Raw genomic sequence first — 17,119 nt, forward strand, 5'->3', positions numbered from 1 at the left:
GGAGGGAGGTCTGAGGCTTTATTCACAGGCCACGGGAGGACGGAGGCAGCGAGGACAGAGATGGGGGCGGTGCTCCAGGATGGCCTCTCCACCCCCAGGATTGTCAGGGAGCCCCTGATGATAAGATTGTGGGGCTGGAGGATGCGAAGTCCCAGGAGAGGCGGAGGGTCTCTGCCTTGAGGGTCCTTTCTGGCCTCTCTACTTCCAGCACCCACCCACTTTGCCCTTGGCCCAGGACCCAGCCTTCTTGCTCTTGCAAGTGGGAAGCAAGTGGTCCTTGAGGGTCAAGGCCTCTGGCCATACCCCTTTCACTCCCCGACTCTGGGAGGACTGTCAGCCCAATGCCAGGCCGCTCTCAGGGCGCACACCCAGTTTCAGTCCAGGCAGAGCGCACTCACCTGTGCCTGGCGGGCCTGGGTCGTTAGTGTGGTTAGGGGGCTAGCACGTGAGCCCGGGACACACTCCCTCTGTCCTTCCTTCCTTGCCTGAGGTACCACTGCAGACAGACCCCCAGCTGGGGAAGACTGTCTTGGCAGACAATAATCCTCCCAGATGCTTGGCCTCAAAGGAGCTCATGGCCCTCCAGGCGGTGGCCTCCGAGGGGTGATGATCCCAGGAGCCTGCCCCATTTGTCAGAGGGCTTCACATGGCCGTTGAGTGAGGAGGAGCTGGGTGTGGCTGAGGGATGGAGGCAGGCGGGGGAGAGGAGTGCTTGGGCCTGCCAGGCCAGCCCCTTTCAGACAAGGCTACTCAGCAGGATGCGTGGCTGGGAAAGGTCGTGCCCTCACACGTTCCTGAGCACCCTCAGCACATGCACACGTGCACACACGCAGGCACATGCACACCACGCCAATTGCCTGCCCTCAGAAGGGCCTGCACAGGATCTCTGACAGCACAACGGGGAAGCTGTGACGTCACCTGCACTGTGGAGGAGACTGCCCTAGGCGCCGCAGGGAAGCCAGGGCCACAGGAGGAGGGAGAAGAATCCCAGAAAACATCCAAACTCCAAGTAGCCCCCAAACACGGCGATCCTTGGGGAAATGGAACTGGCTGCACAGCTGGGCTTGGTGACAGGATGCCCAGCGTGACATCGTTGGGAGCACCCTGAGTGCAGCCCCGTGCAGGTGGTCGAGTAGCTGTGCCAAGGGATTCCACAGCCTCCAGGGACACGATTTTATGGAAGAGGCATCACCATCCTGAGGAGTCCATGATTTTGCCCAGCGTCACAGAGGGGCTGGTGACAAAGCCCTGGCTGCTTAACTTCCTGTCCTAGGTCCCTGGGAGGGCAGGTCACTTGAGGGCCCCGGTTGGCCACACCAAAGGCCACCCTCGCAGCTCCATCCGGAGGTCCCTTGGCTGCCTTCTCCCTGCAGCCAGTGCCAGACTCGGGGCGAGGGCATGATGGGCGAGTCCCACTGGGCTCCCTCCTCCTGACTCTGCCATCCGCCAGGGCTCCCCTGGGTGCAGGAGAGGGAGGAGGCTCCAGGTCGCTGGTCACAGGCCTGCAGATACTGGCCCGAGTGGCCTGGCCAGATTAGTCTTGTTTCTGTCCTGCTGAGACCGGCCACCACCAGCCCGTGTTAGGGATCAGCAGCTGGTCCCACAGGCCCCTGTGCCTGGCATGGAGCAAGGACGGCAGGACTACTCATTGCTTCTGGGCCTGGTCAGTGTACCTCCTGAGCATGGTGATCTGTGAACAACACGAGTGACTCACTGTGACGACCCGAGGGTCAGGCCTGCGTGCGTTGGTCAAAGGCCCATCTCCACCACAGGGTGGGCGGGGCTGCTGGGACCCCACCAGGGCTCTTCGGTTCCCTTACTGTCTCCTGGCTCCTTGTGCAGGGCGACGCCGTCCTTTGGCCCTCTGGCTCGTACCTGGTCTTACTCTCAGTGGCCTGTACTGGACTCGGCTGCCACACACAGCAGTCCAGACCTGGCCACTTACCTTCAGCCTGTGGCAGGATGTGGGGCGGGGAATGTGAACCATGAATGGGGCAAAGGTGCAGGTGACGCCTGCGGACACCTCCTTCCCAACTCTGGCTCCCTTCAGCCTTGTCCCTGAGGCAGAGGAAGTGGTGAGGCTTACCTGAATAAGCCCCCAAGGTAGGGCCAGGCCCCTGGAGTCCTCCTCCAGCCAGCGAGGAACAGGGGCCTGGGGTGCCTGGGGAGGAGTTGCCAGGTCCTGCAGGGTCACCCCCCGACCCTCAGGGCTGAGTCCTGCAACATCTACCCCTCACCTCAGTTTGTCTTCACTGAGGTGGTTGATATCGGATCTCTCAGACAGAATCTTCTTCATTTTGCAATCCGTCTGCTTCTTACCTTTCTTCTGGTCAGCCTGTAGGGTCCAGGCCCAAAGAGAGGGGCCTGGTCTCTGGAGGGCACTGGGAGCAGCCCACACTGAAGGCTGCCACCATGCTCCCAGCAGCGGTACGCACCTTGACCAGATAGCTGCTGTAGTTGGCTGCCATGGAAGACAGAGCCTTCCTCTTCTTCAGATTGTTCTCTGCCTTCCTCATGGTGTCCTCCTCCTCACTTCTGGCTTTTTCCTCCAGTGGAGACCCTGGCCCCAAGATGCTCAGGGATGGAGGGAGTGCTGTGCTTTCTGGGCAGGCTTTAGGGACCCACCCTGGGCTTAGAACTGTCTGGAAGGAAGCTCCAGGTCTTGGCCAGGATTGGTTCCCTTGTGCGGGTTACTGCAGGGTGTGGGGGTCTTAGTCAGTGGCTCTGCTCATTGGCCAGTGACCATGAGAAACCCGGGAGGAGGAAGGCCTCAGCCCCCTACATTTCTCTGGACCTGGGTTTCATTCACTGATGAGGCAGTGGTGGGGATGGTGCACTCCTCACTGCCAGTCTGACCTGGCGTTCCCTCTCCTTCTCTGCCCGAATCCTCTGCTCCTCTGCTGTCTCTGCACGGGTGCTTCTCCTGCTGCCAGAGACCGGGGTCTGCTCAGCCATGTCCCCAGCTCCTCCCAGGGTGCCCACCAGTCCGTGCTGCAACCTGAACTGCCCTTCTCACGATTCTCTCCTTGAGAGCGATCAGCTCTTCTTCCTCCTTCTTCCGAGCCTCAACGTGGCTGTCAATGAGGGCCCGGAGCTCCATTAGGTCTTTGTTCGGACGCTTCTTTTGGATGTGCTGTGGGCAGGGTCAGTGGGCGTCAGCCCCAACCCTCTCTCCAAATGCTGCCCTGCCTGGCCTGCCTTGCAGCAAGAGGCCCCTTCCCTTGCTCCAGCAGAGAAGCCCTGTCTCCCTTGGCCACCATGAACATGGCAAGTGGCAAGGAATGTTTTGCCTTCTTCACATTCCCATGGCTGCTATCCCCATAGGGGCCAAGGGTGACCTGACTGCAGAGCCACAAAGCAGGGATGGTGCCTAGCCAGAAGGTCCTCAGCATCGTTGGGATGGACTGATTCTGACTTGCTCTGTCATCAACCTCAGAGTTGCCCTAAATGGGCCTGACAGAGAGAAGACTGCCGAATGAGAGAAATTTGTTGGATAAATAGATGGGCATGTGAACAGATGAACTCATGGATGGGTGGATGAGTGATATAGGATGGAGACAGATGAGTGGGTGGATAGATGGATGATTGGAGAAATGGAGGATGGATGGATGGATGGATGGGTAGGTGAATGGATAGAAGAGTGGGTGGATAAGTGGGTGAGTTTACAGATGGGTGATTGGGTGGGTAGATGGATTGATGAATGGGTGAGTGGATACGTGGCTGGTTGGATGGATGGAAGTAAGGATGGATGGATGGATGGATGGATGGATGGATGGATGGATGGATGGATGGATGGATGGACAGATGGACGGATGGATGGATGGGTGGATGAGTGGGTGGGTGGGTGATTGCATGGGTGAGTGGATAATGGATGGATGAATGAACGGAAGGGTGAACGGGTGAGTGGATGGATGGAGAGATCTATGGTTAGGGGGGTGCATGGGTAGGTTGGTGGGTGGGTGGATGGATGAATGAAGGGATAGATGGTTGGGTGAATGGGTGAGTGGGTCGGTGAGTGTATTGATGGGTAGGTGAATCCGTAGGTGCTTATGTGGGTGGGTGGATGGATGGATAGAAAGATAGATGGAGGAGAAGGGAAGAGAGATGTTTGTTTTTACAGAGGATTCCTCTGGTCCAGGAAAAGGTTATGGTAGAATTGCCTGGATCCAGGGGTCCTCAGCTGTGCGTGCTGGGGAAGAAGTGACCTTCTGAGGCCTGGCCTGGAGCCGAAAAGCTGGGGTGTGGGGAAATGGTGGCCATGTTGACCGGAGCCCTATAAACTTGCATGGAAGTCCACTTTCTCCTTTTCTGGGATCTTAGGAGCAGTGAGTCTCAAGAGCAGACAGAGAGGCTGCTGAGTAGAGACCCGGGAAGCCATCCCAGAGGGTCAGCCTCGTGCCTTTCTCTGCCTGGCTCCTCCTGACCCTGGTGACCTCCTGCTCTGGCCCCCTCCTGAGGATGCCCTGCCTAGTGGTATGTTTGCCCTAGCTTTATGCTTCTGAGGTTTGTAGCCCACCATCCCAAGAGTGGCTTGAGCCCCGTCAAGAAGGCCTCAGCTCCAGCGCCGCTGTCTGCCTTTTGGCTTTCGGCCATTGCAAGTGTCGCTGCACCCCAGCTACCAGGAAGGGTACCTCCGTTTCCTTCTCAAACAGATAAACTAACGCAGTCAGGTCGTGTGAGCAGCTATGGTGCGGTGGACTCCCTGGGCAGGAATGGCCGCTGCAAGCCTTTGCCTTTCCCCAACTCCTGATTTTCTCCAGCCCCTCTTTTTCCCCAGCCCCTCTTTCATCTTTCTCTCTGGGGACCCAAAGGAAAGAGGAGAGGAGGCTGTGAAGAAAGCAATCTGAAGGGGAAATGAGGCCCCCTCTACGGATGGGTGTGTGATCCCCTCCTCTCACCAACACATTCCAGATGCAGCAGAGTTAAAACAACACTTTTTTTTTTTTTCAACAATATCAATCAAAAACTGGAGGAGGGAAGGGTTTCCTAAGCTCAGAAGCAGCAGAAGGTGGCTCTAAGGGAAGGAAAGCCAGATGACGCCACACAAATGAAAAACTTATGTATGTGAAAAAAAAAGAACAATATAAAGGCCAAAAAGAAAGACTCAAAATATATTTTCAGCAAATACAGAGAGGACTTACATCCTTAGGCAAACTGATGACTAAGAAAACACAGAGACGCCTCCACCATGAGACAAATGAGCAACGGCCATAGCTACGAGTTCTTAGAGAGACGACCCATCCACAAATACAGGGAAACGTTGGCCCCAAGTGACTATCGGGGCACAAAGCCAAGCAACCATGAGGTGCTCTTTCTCATCCATCACAGGCTGTGACATTAAAGCACGTTTCTGTGCTTGAGTGAGGAGGGTGTAGGACACAGACCCGTTCACATCGCACGTAGAAGACAATGTTGGCCAGGCCTCATGGGAACCAATTTGGCATTGGATGTCAAAGTCTTAACAACATTCATACTCTTTGAGATAGTAATTCCAGTTCTGGGAATGTGGCCTACGGAAATAACCCTAAAGACCAAAAACGCTTTCCAACCAATGTTATTTATGACAGTAAAGTATTGGGGAAAGCCTGCAATAGGGGAATGGTGAGGAAAATTACGGTTTGTCCAATTGATGGAATATTATGTGGCCATTCAAAATATTTAAAAAGACTGTGTAAAAACATGGAAAAATACTTACGAATAGTGCTACATTGTACAAAAGCAGAATTCAAGGCTGTATAGACAGTATGATGTTTGAAAAACAGTGCCCAATTTAAGTCTTTTTTTCGAGGCCCTATGTATGGGAAAAAGGAACAGATAAGGCTCTTTATTTATTTCTTTTTATTATCTCTTTTCCACAGTGTGGCTGGCTGGGTGGGAGAATTATAGATGACGTTTTTTCTTCATTTGACTTTTATATATTTCCAAATGCTCTTTCATGAGGTGCCTTGTTTTCTTTTTTTTTCTTTCTTTCTTTTTTAAAATTATTATAATACTTTTAAGTTCTAGGGTACATGTGCGTAACGTGCAGGTTTGTTACATATGTATACTTGTGCCATGTTGGTGTGCTGCACCCATCAACTCGTCAGCACCCATCAACTCGTCATTTACATCAGGTATAACTTCCAATGCAATCCTTCTCCTCTCCCCCCTCCCCGTGATAGGCCCTGGTGTATGATGTTCCCCTTCCCGAGTCCAAGTGATCTCATTGTTCAGTTCCCACTTATGAGTGAGGACATGCGGTGTTTGGTTTTCTGTTCTTGCGATAGTTTGCTGACAATGATGGTTTCCAGCTGCATCCATGTCCCTACAAAGGACACAAACTCATCCTTTTTTATGGCTGCGTAGTATTCCATGGTGTATATGTGCCACATTTTCTTAATCCAGTCTGTCACTGATGGACATTTGGGTTGATTCCAAGTCTTTGCTATTGTGAATAGTGCCGCAATAAACATACGTGTGCATGTGTCTTTATAGCAGCATGATTTATAATCCTTTGGGTATATACCCAGGAATGGGATGGCTGGGTCATATGGTACTTCTAGTTCTAGATCCTTGAGGAATCGCCATACTGTTTTCCACAATGGTTGAACTAGTTTACAATCCCACCAACAGTGTAAAAGTGTTCCTATTTCTCCACATCCTCTCCAGCACCTGTTGTTTCCTGACTTTTGAATGATTGCCATTCTAACTGGTGCAAGATGGTATCTCATTGTGGTTTTGATTTGCATTTCTCTGATGGCCAGTGATGATGAGCATTTTTTCATGTGTCTGTTGGCTGTATGAATGTCTTCTTTTGAGAAATGTCTGTTCATATCCTTTGCCCACTTTTTGATGGGGTTGTTTGTTTTTTTCTTGTAAATTTGTTTGAGTTCTTTGTAGGTTCTGGATATTAGCCCTTTGTCAGATGAGTAGATTGCAAAAATTTTCTCCCATTCTGTAGGTTGCCTGTTCACTCTGATGGTAGTTTCTTTTGCTGTGCAGAAGCTCTTTAGTTTAATTAGATCCCATTTGTCAATTTTGGCTTTTGTTGCCGTTGCTTTTGGTGTTTTAGACATGAAGTCCTTGTCCATGCCTATGTCCTGAATGGTATTACCTAGGCTTTCTCCTAGGGTTTTTATGGTATTAGGTCTAACATTTAAGTCTCTAATCCATCTTGAATTAATTTTCGTATAAGGAGTAAGGAAAGGATCCAGTTTCAGCTTTCTACTCATGGTTAGCCAATTTTCCCAGCGCCATTTATTAAATAGGGAATCCTTTCCCCATTTCTTGTTCTTCTCAGCTTTGTCAAAGATCAGATGGCTGTAGATGTGTGGTATTATTTCTGAGGACTCTGTTCTGTTCCATTGGTCTATATCTCTGTTTTGGTACCAGTACCATGCTGTTTTGGTTACTGTAGCCTTGCAGTATAGTTTGAAGTCAGGTAGCGTGATGCCTCCAGCTTTGTTCTTTTGACTTAGGATTGTCTTGGAGATGCGGGCTCTTTTTTGATTCCATATGAACTTTAAAGTAGTTTTTTCCAATTCTGTGAAGAAACTCATTGGTAGCTTGATGGGGATGGCATTGAATCTATAAATTACCTTGGGCAGTATGGCCATTTTCATGATATTGAGTCTTCCTATCCATGAGCATGGTATGTTCTTCCATTTGTTTGTGTCCTCTTTTATTTCACTGAGCAGTGGTTTGTAGTTCTCCTTGAAGAGGTCCTTTATATCCCTTGTAAGTTGGATTCCTAGGTATTTTATTCTCTTTGAAGCAATTGTGAATGGAAGTTCATTCATAATTTGGCTCTCTGTCTGTCTGTTACTGGTGTACAAGAATGCCTGTGATTTTTGCACATTAATTTTGTACCCTGAGACTTTGCTGAAGTTTCTTATCAGCTTAAGGAGATTTTGGGCTGAGACAGTGGGGTTTTCTAAATATACAATCATGTCATCTGCAAACAGGGACCATTTGACTTCTTCTTTTCCTAACTGAATACCCTTGATTTCTTTCTCTTGTCTGATTGCCCTAGCCAGGACTTCCAACACTATGTTGAATAGGAGTGGTGAGAGAGGGCATCCCTGTCTTGTGCCAGTTTTCAAAGGGAATTTTTCCAGTTTTTGCCCATTCAGTATGATATTGGCTGTGGGTTTGTCATAAATAGCTCTTATGATTTTGAGATACGTTCCATCAATACCGAATTTATTGAGCGTTTTTAGCATGAAGGGCTGTTGAATTTTGTCAAAGGCCTTTTCTGCATCTATTGAGATAATCATGTGGTTTTTGTCTTCGGTTCTGTTTATATGCTGGATTACGTTTATTGATTTGCGCATGTTGAACCAGCCTTGCATCCCAGGGATGAAGCCCACTTGATCATGGCGGATAAGCTTTTTGATGTGCTGCTGGATCCGGTTTGCCAGTATTTTACTGAGGATTTTTGCATCAATGTTCATCAGGGATATTGGTCCAAAATTCGCTTTTTTTGTTGTGTCTCTGCCAGGCTTTGGTATCAGGATGATGTTGGCCTCATAAAATGAGTTAGGGAGGATTCCCTCTTTTTCTGTTGATTGGAATAGTTTCAGGAGGAATGGTGCCAGCTCCTCCTTGTACCTCTGGTAGAATTCAGCTGTGAATCCATCTGGTCCTGGACTTTTTTTGGTTGGTAGGCTATTAATTATTGCCTCAACTTCAGAGCCTGCTATTGGTCTATTCAGGGATTCAGCTTCTTCCTGGTTTAGTCTTGGGAGAGTGTAAGTGTCCAGGAAATTATCCATTTCTTCTAGGTTTTCTAGTTTATTTGCGTACAGGTGTTTATAGTATTATCTGATGGTACTTTGTATTTCTGTGGGGTCGGTGGTGATATCCCCTTTATCATTTTTTTATTGCATCTATTTGATTATTCTCTCTTTTCTTCTTTATTACTCTTGCTAGCGGTCTATCAATTTTGTTGATCTTTTCAAAAAACCAACTCCTGGATTCATTGATTTTTTTGGCGGGTTTTTTTGTGTCTCTATCTCCTTCAGTTCTGCTCTGATCTTAGTTATTTCTTGCCTTCTGCTAGCTTTTCAATGTGTTTGCTCTTTCTTCTCTAGTTCTTTTAATCGTGATGTTACAGTGTCAATTTTAGATCTTTCCAGCTTTCTCTTCTGGGCATTTAGTGCTATAAATTTCCCTCTACTCACTGCCTTAAATGTGTCCCAGAGATTCTGGTATGTTGTATCTTTGCTCTCATTGGTTTCAAAGAACATCTTTATTTCTGCCTTCATTTCGTTATTTACCCAGTAGTCATTCAGGAGCAGGTTATTCAGTTTCCATGTAGTTGAGCCGTTTTGATTGAGTTTCTTAGTCCTGAGTTCTAGCTTGATTGCACTGTGGTCTGAGAGACAGTTTGTTATAATTTCCGTTCCTGTACATTTGCTGAGGAGTGCTTTACTTCCAATTATGTGGTCTATTTTGGAATAAGTGTGCTGTGGTGCTGAGAAGAATGTATATTCTCTTGATTTGGGGTGGAGAGTTCTGTACATGTCTATTAGGTCTGCTGGCTGCAGAGCTGAGTTCAATTTCTGGATATCCTTGTTAACTTTCTGTCTCGTTGATCTGTCTAATGTTGGCAGTGGGGTGTTAAAGTCTCCCTTTATTATTGTATGGGAGTCTAAGTCTCTTTGTAAGTCTCTAAGGACTTGCTTTATGAATCTGGGTGCTCCTGTATTGGGTGCATATATATTTAGGATAGTTAGCTCTTCCTGTTGAATTGATCCCTTTACCATTATGCAATGGCCTTCTTGTCTCTTTTGATCTTTGAGGGTTTAAAGTCTGTTTTATCAGAGACTAGCATTACAACCCCTGCTTTTTTTGTTCTCCATTTGCTTGGTAGATCTTCCTCCATCCCTTTATTTTGAGCCTATGTATGTCTCTGCATGTGAAATGGGTCTCCTGAATACAGCAAACTAAATGGGTCTTGACTCTTTATCCAGTTTGCCAGTCTGTGTCTTTTAATTGGAGCATTTAGTCCATTTACATTTAAGGTTAATATTGTTATGTGTGAACTTGATCCTGCCATTATGATATTAACTGGTTATTTTGCTCGTTAGTTGATGCAGTTTCTTCCTAGCCTCGATGGTCTTTACATTTTGGCATGTTTTTGCAGTGGCTGGTACCGGTTGTTCCTTTTCGTGTTTAGTGCTTCCTTCAGGGTCTCTTGTAAGGCAGGCCTGGTGGTGACAAAATCTCTAAGCATTTGCTTATCTGTAAAGGATTTTATTTCTCCTTCACTTATGAAACTTAGTTTGGCTGGATATGAAATTCTGGGCTTAAAATTCTTTTCTTTAAGAATGTTGAATATTGGCCCCCACTCTCTTCTGGCTTTGAGAGTTTCTGCCGAGAGATCTGCTGTTAGTCTGATGGGCTTCCCTTTGTGTGTAAGCCGACCTTTCTCTCTGGCTGCCCTTAACATTTTTTCCTTCATTTCAACTTGGGTGAATCTGGCAATTATGTGTCTTGCAGTTGCTCTTCTCCAGGAGTATCTTTGTGGCGTTCACCTGTATTTCCTGAATTTGAATGTTGGCCTGCCCTACTAGGTTGGGGAAGTTCTCCTGCATGATATCCTGAAGAGTGTTTTCCAACTTGGTTCCATTTTCCCCCTCACTTTCAGGCACCCCAATCAGACGCAGATTTGGTCTTTTTACATAATCCCATACTTCTTGAAGGCTTTGTTCATTTCTTTTTCTTCTTTTTTTCTTTAGATTTATCTTCTTGCTTCATTTCATTCAGTTGATCCTCAATCGCTGATACGCTTTCTTCCAGTTGATTGAGTCGGTTACTGAAGCTTGGGCATTTGTCACGTATTTCTTGTGTCATGGTTTTCATCTCTGTCAGTTCGTTTATGGCCTTCTCTGCATTAATTATTCTAGTTATCAATTCTTCCACTCTTTTTTCAAGATTTTTAGTTTCTTTGCGCTGGGTACGTAATTCCTCCTTTAGCTCTGAGAAGTTTGATGGACTGAAGCCTTCTTCTCTCATCTCGTCAAAGTCATTCTCCGTCAAGCTTTGATCCGTTGCTGGCGATGAGCTGTGTTCCTATGCAGTGGGAGATGTGCTCTTATTTTTTGAATTTCCAGCTTTTCCGCCCTGCTTTTTCCCCATCTTTGTGGTTTTATCTGCCTCTGGTCTTTGATGATGGTGACGTACTGATGGGGTTTTGGTGTGGGTGTCCTTCATGTTTGTTAGTTTTCCTTCTAACAGTCAGGACCCTCAGCTGTAGGTCTGTTGGAGATTGCTTGAGGTCCACTCCAGACACTGTTTGCCTGGATATCAGCAGCAGAGGCTGCAGAAGATAGAATATTGCTGAACAGCGAGTGTACCTGTCTGATTCTTGCTTTGGAAGCTTCCTCTCAGGGGTGTATCCCACCGTGTGAGGTGTGGGGTGTCGGTCTGCCCCTAGTGGGGGATGTCTCCCAGTTAGGCTACTCAGGGGTCAGGGACCCACTTGAGCAGGCAGCCTGTCCGTTCTCAGATCTCAACCTCCATGTTGGGAGATCCACTGCTCTCTTCAAAGCTGTCAGACACAGTCCTTTGCATCTGCAGAGGTTTCTGCTGCTTTTGTTGTTGTTGTTGTTTAACTGTGCCCTGCCCCCGGAGGTGGAGTCTACAGAGACTGGCAGGCTTCCTTGAGCTGCTGTGAGCTCCACCCAGTTGGAGCTTCCCAGCGGCTTTGTTTTCCTACTTAAGCCTCAGCAATGGCGGGCGCCCCTCCCCTAGCCTCGCTGCTGCCTTGCAGTTAGATCGCAGACTGCTGTGCTAGCAATGAGGGAGGCTCCCTGGGCATGGGACCCTCCCGGCCAGGTGTGGGATATAGTCTCCTGGTGTGCCCGTTTGCTAAGACCCTTGGTAAAGCGCAGTATTGGAGTGGGAGTTACCCGATTTTCCAGGTGTTGTGTGTCTCAGTTCCCCTGGCTAGGAAAAGGGATTCCCTTCCCCCTTGCGCTTCCCAGGTGAGGCGATGCCTCGCCCTGCTTCAGCTCTTGCTGGTCAGGCTGCAGCAGCTGACTAGCACTGATTGTCCGGCAATCCCTAGTGAGATGAACCCAGTACCTCAGTTACAAATGCAGAAATCGCCCGTCTTCTGTGTTGCTCGCGCTGGGAGCTGGAGACTGGAGCTGTTTCTATTTGGCCATCATCCTTATTTTCTTAATGAATAAACAAACACTTTCTCTAAAATGAGAAAATATCTCGTGATCCGGCATTACTTTACTTAAAATCACTGAAAAATAAAATGGAAAGGATGGAAATATGCCGGCGATACCCTTTGGATGTTCTCACTCTTCTTCTGAGACTCTGCAATGCTCCCCAAGTGGGAGCCAACAGTGAGAGTGTGCTAACATACTCTAAGATTGCCCCCGGTGCAGAGCAAAACACAGGCAAAAGCACTCAAGAGATGAATCACATAGTGAGTGCTGTGGCTTCTGAGTACTGATCAAAAGCAGAAAAGTTGCAAGAGCTGCAGTAAAAAAACAAATCCATGAACTGCTCACAAGCAAGTACGATGAGAATAAGAGCCTCCAAATTCTGCCCCAAAGGGGAACAGGGGCCCCTGCACAGCAAGCTATTTTGGACATGGTCAAGGTGTCATTCTGAGGGGGGTTTCTGGGGTGAGTCCCCCACCTTTCTCCCACTGCCTGATTCACTTTCCCGTTGATTTTCACATCTAGGGCTCTGGGAGTCCTCGAAGTATGGTGGGGCATACTGCAGTCTCCCGAAGCCTGTGGGTGTTGCGGTGGTCTGACTCCCTGCACCCTGTCTTCCTTCCTTGACTCTCTCCCACCCACCTCTCCTCCTTCCTTCCTCATCGGTAGCCTCCTCCTGCATGAAGCCCTCCTTGTTTGCACCACATGACCTTGGGCAAAATCACATCCTGCTGGGCCTCCCAAGCCCATCTCCCAGGTGACCCTCGTCCCTCCCACCCTGCACTCTGAGCATTCCTCCAAGCATCTCTCCGAGTGTAGGCTCCAGCCAGCTGGCCCTGGCCCACTCCCCTACCCCCACCATGGAACACACTTGGTGCCAGGCCTGCCAGGACCTCACACTCATTTGGGTCTTGGCTTCTCCTCTGGTCAGCACATCACCAGCGTGGGGAGAGGGAGAGAGACAGCTTGCATGAGACTAGGCGGCCTGGAGCCTTGGGTTCCCCCTGCTGAAGGCTGCCCTCCTTTTCAGCTGGGCGTACCCCTATCCCCCAGAAACAAGACAGTCCGGTTTCTGCTCTAGGCCTCCAAAAGCCCCAAGCAGAGTTGGAGAGGAAGAGCCCCAGGGCCTGGGGCCAGGAAGGAGGGTGAGGAAGAGGAAGGGAAGAAATAGGAGTGAGACAGGCAGTATCCTTGAAGGCTGGGAAGGGAGGAGAGGGAGGAAAGGAGAGAGGGGCTTGGAAAGAAGATTGGGAAGGAAGAGGCTTGGGAGAAAGGGGAGAGGGGGCGCGCCCTTTCCGGGCTCTAGCACTGCTGGGTGGTCCCGCTACCTCCCCCTCTGCAGGGTGGCAGAAGCTCGGAGCGGTGGCACCTGGGAGGCCCTGGCAGCCTGACCCTGGCAGCACCATGTGGAGCAGCAAGGCCTGGCCTTCCGAGGTCCCTGTGTCAGGGGAAGAGAAAGAGGTCAGAGGGAGACAGAGACAGGGCAGCCAGAGGGGCGGGCCCTTACTTTCCGAGTCTTCCTCTGCGGTGTCTTTGAGGCGGTAAAAAGCACAAGCACACATGCAAGAGAAAAGCCAGCATGGCTGCGGGGGAGCAGTGGGCATGGGGTGTGTGGTGGACAAGGGGCCCCTTTCACTCGGACCTTCTCTTCCCCAGGGTGTGCCTATGGGTCCATACAGGTGCCCCGAGCTTAGGCCGGGGAATCGATGCTTGCGGACAGGGTGGAAGGGGCTGGGTGCCCAGTGGAGCCCCTCCCCTGAAGATCTGGTGGAGAGGAGGGGGCCATGGGGACCTCGTGGGGCAAGGTAGGGGACTAAGAGCACTGGGTCTCATCTGTCCCCCAGGTCTGTCCTCGGGTCTGGCAGGGCCAAAATTGGAATCTGGGACCCTCACCACCAAGAGGGCGTAGCAGCTGGGATGGGTGCCGCCCCATCGTTTGGTGCTTCCCAGAGTGTGACCCCTGCCTGTAAAGTCTGCGTTACTGGGTAGAACTCATCAGGTCATGGAATGACTACAGGCCCTCAGGCATCAGGAGCCTCTGCCGGCAACGTGATGTCTAACTCCTTGCTGGTCTCAACTCTAGGAGCCCCTACCCGAGTCCAGAATGTCCACCACAGCTGCTGTCCACGGGCCAGGAGCCCAGGTGAGGTCATCCCTGACCTCCCCAGGGCCTGCCCGCTGACTGCCACATGGCTGCTCTCCTGAGACTGGGACGGGCCCCTTTGGGACACCCCGCTACTTCTCCCTGGCCACCTCTGGGGCCTGCCTGGCCTGCCCTGGCCACCCTCATAACTGGTGGTTTCCTTTCGGGTACACTCTGCTGCTGGACCCTGGGTTGGACCTGGCTGTCCTGGCCCAGCTGGGCCCAGAACGGGGGTCTGCTGCCGGCCTAAAGGCACTTGCCCACCCTGACCCATCAGTCCCTGCTCTGGGCCTTAGGTGGCAGCAAGGTCGCTGACACACGATGCCCTCAACCCTCTGAGTCTGAACCAGTGCCCTCCTCTGCACTTGGCTGAGGTCAGCAGGCCTGGGCCTGGGGGTGGGAGTGGGGGTGCTGCCCAGGGGTGGGGGTAGGGTCCTGCCTTGCCAGTGCCCAGCCCAGTGCACACTGGCCCTCGAGTGTCCTCACTGGCAGATCTCTCGTTGCCTGGGAGCCCCCTGCATATACCGCAAAGCTCCTGGTTTTGCTGGTGGGCCTGAGGTCACCCGTTCTGGATACCTTAGTGGGTGTGTGTGCATGGGGAGTGAGCGGTGGGATATCCTGAGCACTGCAGTCTGGCCAAGGGCCCAGAAGGAGTGGCGTGGTGAGGACGAAGAATGGGCTGCCAGCCCCGGCCTCCCTGACTTAGGGGTCTTGCTGGACGCAGTACCTGGCTAAGGAGGAACCCCTTGTGGTGGTAAGGCTGGCCAGAAAGGAGTGCGAGGTCTGGTAAGAGGCTGAGTGCTTGTGGGGAGCGGCCACAGAGCCAAGCGGCAAAGCTCTCCTGGTGGCCCTGCCTCCTCTGCTCCTGTCCCACTCTGCCCTGCTGTCTGTCTGTCTGTTCGCTCACTGGCCTCAGTGCTGCTTCCAGAGTGACCTGGTGGCCCTGTGTCTCCCACAGGCCATCTATTGGACACCTTCTCCCTGCATGGCTGGAGCCCCATCCCCCTCCTAGCATGTCCATCCTTGTCCCAGGGAGTCTCTGGGGCTGGAGTCATGCAATAGCTCAGTCCCAACACGCAGGAGCCCCTCAGCCCCACAGGCTTGTGAATGGGGGGAGCTGGGAAGCACTCCCCACCTGGGGCCCCTGACTTGAATCTGCAGCTCTCCGACCTCTACCAAGTGGTACTGCCGGCCCCACTGCCAGGGAGGCCAGGCCCACCCAGGGGGTATCCTCATACCGGGTGTGTCTGGCTCGGGCCCAGGCGATGGGTGGGATGCTAGGACCTGACTGTGCCTTTGCATGCATGGCCCCCGGCTGTTTCAGGTCCCCAGCATTCCCACCTTGGGCCTCAGCCTGGCTTTCACTCCACTTGCTCCTCCACAATCCCTCCCACCTCACTCCTCCCTACCTTCCTGCTTCTGGCTTGCCAACTGGGGCAGGGTGGAGGTTTCTCCTCCTGCACTCTTCCCACCCTACCCCCGTGGATGCAGAGGGTCCCACTGGACCCCAGCACTGTCCTCCCAAGGCCTGTTCTGCCTCGGACTCAAGGTTGGCCACCCCCAACTCTCATCTTCCTGTCGGTGGCCCATGAAAAGCCTCGTCCACAAGCTATAAATCAATCCTCTCTGCCTGGGAGACCTGCATTCCATCGGCCAGCCATTCCTCAGCCAGGGTCCTCACTCTGTCCCCAGCCCAGAGGCCAGATCAGGTTAAGTGTTTGGTGGCAAACCTCACAGGGGGTGTGCAAGAGGGAGGAAGTGAAAGAGGACAGAAGGGAGGACAGGGGCTCTGACCTGGAGGCTGGGGAGCACCGGCATACCTTCTTGAACTTCCTCTGCAGAAGCATCATCATGGTGGGCAGAAAGGGCAGGAGGGAGAGAGAACCGGTGTGAGTGGTGGCAGCCCAGAGAGGAGGAGAGGGCAGGGTCGAGGCGGTGGTGTGAGCAGGCCAGGCTGTGTGGGGTTACGGAGCCCCTCTTGTTTCTTCTTGGGTTCTGCACCCCCCACATGGCCACACCTGCCCATGTGGTATTGAAATCATGCACATACCTGGTACATGAACTTCATGGGACAAGGAGGCCACTGAACAAGAGGTAAAACCGTAGGTCAGCGGTCAAAGGAGAAGGGTCCAAAGTTAATGGAAAAGCCACCCATCACCACTGTAGCCCAAGGGTGGGGTGTGTGCGGGGAGCTAGCGAGACACGGTGGAGAGTTAGCCCAGGAGCCGCCACTGCCCCAGTCCCATGTCCCCAAACCCTGATCTCAGCATCTGGGAGCACCCCAGATGGGGAAACTGAGCCTCAGAGGGTGGCCGGGAGCTGTGGCTCTTGCCCTTAGTGGTGGAGGTTCAGAACTGGGGCTGGGCAGTCCTTTGCTAGTCCCCATCCCCTTTCTGTCCCAGGGCACCTCCGAAGGGTGTCCCTGCCTTTGGTTGGGGCGCCAAGGCCCATGTGTGAGGTTGCAACTTGGCTGGGCAGCACCAGGGGCCCCCAAGGGCAGGGCTGGTGGCCCTGGGAGGCAGAGCCACAGATGGGCTATGGGAGGAGTCCCCCGGACCCCCACTCCCTGCCATCCCAATAGCTGACGACCCATTCGTTCTTTCCCTGATGGGATTCTTTCCACCCTCCCAGGGTACTGGCAGCCCAGGGCGCCAATGACAGCTCTGTCTGCTGATCTGGGCATGACACCCCAGCCGTCTTATCTGCCCCCAGGCTGTGTGCACCACAAGGGTCTCATAGCAGAAGGCTGTGCGGGGGCCTGGCGGCGGGGGTGGCAAGGGCATGCGCACAAGGGAGCTGACAGTGCCAGGTTGCA

The 17,119-nt window shown here is 51.8% G+C and overlaps 2 pseudogenes; one reads left to right on the forward strand and one right to left on the reverse strand.

The window, feature by feature from the left end:
- The window catches only part of LOC144338903 (RNA-binding motif protein, Y chromosome, family 1 member B-like), a 78,712-nt pseudogene that overhangs the window by 8,086 nt on the left and 53,507 nt on the right, over window positions 1–17,119 (forward strand).
- On the reverse strand, window positions 1,175–13,723 carry LOC144338895 (troponin T, fast skeletal muscle-like; annotated as a pseudogene).

The sequence above is a fragment of the Macaca mulatta genome, chromosome Y, assembly GCF_049350105.2.
Source record: "Macaca mulatta isolate MMU2019108-1 chromosome Y, T2T-MMU8v2.0, whole genome shotgun sequence".
NCBI lineage: Eukaryota > Metazoa > Chordata > Mammalia > Primates > Cercopithecidae > Macaca > Macaca mulatta.